Source organism: Gavialis gangeticus, unplaced genomic scaffold (genome assembly GCF_001723915.1).
Source record: "Gavialis gangeticus isolate Ggan-Ray unplaced genomic scaffold, GavGan_comp1, whole genome shotgun sequence".
Lineage (NCBI taxonomy): Eukaryota > Metazoa > Chordata > Crocodylia > Gavialidae > Gavialis > Gavialis gangeticus.
The window spans coordinates 14,759,368-14,762,785 of record NW_017729030.1 but is presented as its reverse complement, the minus strand read 5'-3'; the positions used below and the strand labels follow the sequence as shown (position 1 = coordinate 14,762,785).

Below are 3,418 nucleotides of genomic sequence, written 5' to 3'. Positions count from 1 at the left end.
CAGCTCTTAATGTATCAAAAGAACAAGGTCAAAAATCCAATAGTTTTATAAATTGCTTACATCCTATTCTGCAGGAAAATTTCTGAAATTATTTTTCTGTTTATGGTTTGTAAAAATTCCATCTTCGAGACTTTAGTTTTTGTCTTAGTTTAACATGGGAGTTAAAAGCTCTTATCAACTTGAAAAGAAAAAAAAGTTACAATTGCTAAAATGGCCCCTTAGGCCTATAGCTGCCATACAAAGGGCTTGTGACTGAGAGGCATGCTGGGAAAAATTCCTACAAAAGCCTATACTGGTAAAAGTTAACAGGTGCCAGAAAGTCAAAGAAAAGCACTGCTTTTGTTAGTGGGCATTGCTTTAGGCAGCAGGTAGAGACACAAAGCTACAGTCACCTGACACTTCCCATTATAACATGGGTGTTTATAATTCTGCCAAGACTTATAACTAAGCAGACTGTACAATGTCAGCCTCGCCTTAACTTTCCGGAAATAAATTCAATCTAAGGTGTTTTGATCATTTTGCTAAAATTGTTAGGAAAACACATGTTGTTTTGTCCATATTAGAAAAACAAAATAATATCTTCCCTCCCCCCGCCCCCCAACAGCCAACTTACAACCACTGCATTGAAAGCTTTTTGCACTTTGGAACAGGCACTTGAAATTTGGTACAGACATCCCCAAACATCTGCACTGTAGATCTAAACATTCTCATCAACCATGTGACAACTCACCTGGTTCCACAGTTTGTTTTTCAGTCTGTTCTTTTTTCATAAAAAGCTTATCATTCACATAAATGAAAAATTCCATTCAAGTATTAACAAATCTTATGCATAATCTGTATTTATTACTTTTAAAAGTCGCATGTGTGTTTTATCAACCACTTATTTTGCTCAAATTTCAAGAAATATTTTATCTCATGGTATAATACCTGCTACTTCCTGATATAAGGTTGTCTGGTACTTTTTCTGTTGGAAGATTTCCCATACTTTATTTCTCCGTGCTACTAATATTGGAAATAAGTTATCACACATCTGGAGCCAATAATGATTATATTGTTAATGGTCTTTCCCCAACTTGGCTATCTCCTTTGGATTGTAACACAGTAGAACCATTGTGGGTCTACAGGTAGCCTAGCGTTTGTTATTTTGAAAAATTCTATTTGTTATGATCCCTTAAAATGCTGTTTTCTTAGGGCATTCCCATTACACTTCCAGGAAAATTCCTATTCACTCGCACCTTCTCCAGCAATGACAAACCCTTCTTTAAATATTTTCTTTAATTTAAATGGAGCAAAGTACCACTGGTAGAGTATCTTCCTCTACATAATTTCTCATTTCTTCAGTGATATTTCTTTTTAAACCTTCCCCCTCCCGCTTTTCTTCATAAATGTAATCTTGTCTTCAAGGAAATCATATTTTTAAATCATTATAAAATTCAAAAGTTGCAGAAGTAGGCTTTCTGCTGCTAAGAAACACTTTTGCAACTTTAATCCTGCTCTCTGGTATGTATGTATGTATTAAGTATCCTATTTATCTTTAATTATATAATCCCCTACAATATTTTTCCAATATTTTAGGGTAAAATATGGAGCAAATTACCAAAATATGGAATACCCACACTTTGTTTTAGTCTGCTCTAGCTAGCAGCTTCTACTGGCTTTCTACTCTAAGGCCTATTTTAAAAGGTTTTCTTTTGATACAAACAAAGAAACAAGTTTTATCAGCTTTACAAATGGGGAGCTGCCTAGGTTACACAAGGAGTTGCAAGTTTGGAAAGAAGGCTCTGCCTAGGTTTTGGGGAGCAAGGATTTCCAGGCTACCTACTACAGTTAATTTTGGCAATCCATTCTCCTCTCCATTGCAATCAGTTCAGGCTCTCTTACCCATGTCTCTACAAAGGGTTCCATAGCTGCTGTTCCCAAGGAAGATCTTGACAGAGGCAGCAGTAACTACTGCTATGAATTGCTTTAGTTTTCTTCAGATCTTTTCCCTCCCCTTGTACAGGAAAGAATCCTGAGCTCAGCTGCTCAGGATTTCATTGTTATTTTCTCATAAGGGCAAGCGGGAAGGTTAGCCTGTCACATTTTGCCCACAGGAGAGGGAGGCTGCACTGACCCTTCCAAGCTACAGAAAGACCAAGAACTCAGGACCTGCCCTACTTTATCTTTCTTCCCCTTCTGTAAATAACATAGTAGTCCAGCTTCCTCACCACTGCCCTACACCTTAAGAGCCCCTGTCTGCTCCTTACAAGGAAAGAGTCTAAACTTAGAGAATAGTCTCCTCTTTTTCCTCTTGCTTGATATTGTTATTACTGCCTAGATGTTATCAAGGCATGAGAAGCCTATAGCAAAAGTAATGGTGTCAATTAAGCAGCCTGCTACCAAACAATCTCAGAAGAGAGCCTAACATGTATTTTAAGGTGTTTTCCCACACAAACAAGCAAAATGCAGTTTCTGTTCATGCCAGATTTCATTAAAAAACCACTTAATGTTGTTCCTATTATAGTACAGTCTGTAAAGTGTGTGTTAAAGAGAATAAAACCAAAGCAAAAAAAACTTATCTAAAAGCCTTATGCTGCTTTCTCAGCACAAAGCAAGTGTTTGTGATTTGCAAGTTCCTAACAGCTGTGATTATAATAAAAACACTAATGAGCATTCTTATTAGCATATATCTTACTACTTCTAGTCACCAATGTTAAACTTATTCTAAATTTTAAATGAAGCACAGAAGATACCTTTGTGACTGCTGATACTACTTGATACACTCTGGAATCTATTCTTCTTACAAAAACCTCAGTAGTTACTCTATATTATGGTAATCCACCAGGACAACTCTTGGTCTCTCTGCTAGAAAGTAGAGAGGACAATACATTTAAAGTAACTCAGTAAGTAAGAATGTTCATTCTCCAGAATCAGAAGGAGGAAGGAAAAAAAACACCACCTGATTTAGGAATCCTTATCCAGTGGCAGAAACACAAATAGCAAGTTTCAAAATGGCATCTTTAAGACTACATCTACTTTTCTCTGCTAAAGTTAAAGGTACAGTATCCCTTCCCACAAAAGATATTGTTGAGACTATGTTCTTTTAAAAAGGCAAAACTAGATGGGAGAAAGTTAATAGGAGCAACATAGTCCAGAAAAAGGTGTTGTTTTCAGCAGCTTGTCACTGTAACAAAATGGAAAAAGCCACAAAAGCAATAGAAGGGGGAAAGGACATAGTCAATGTGAAATGAGCTGAGGTTAGATTGATGAATTCAGTTACAACATCTGATTCTCTAGACACATACTGCATGGTGGAGTACTCTGCCTCATTAGAGATCTATGGAGTAGGTATGGGGTGATCACAGGAGCCCTGGGTGTACCCTGTTAAGCTTAAATCAGTACAATCAGCAGAAACAGTAGGAGTTAAGTTTGCTTTGAG

General features: G+C 36.9%; 1 long non-coding RNA gene across 1 annotated transcript in view; it reads right to left on the bottom strand.

Moving 5' to 3' along the window:
- LOC109301080 overlaps positions 1 to 2,818 on the bottom strand; it is a 10,389-nt gene extending 7,571 nt beyond the window's left edge. The window contains exon 1 of the long non-coding RNA XR_002098422.1: positions 2,733 to 2,818. This is a non-coding gene — a long non-coding RNA (uncharacterized LOC109301080). The remainder of the gene's footprint in view (positions 1 to 2,732) is intronic.
- Between the last annotated feature and the right edge of the window lie 600 nt (positions 2,819 to 3,418).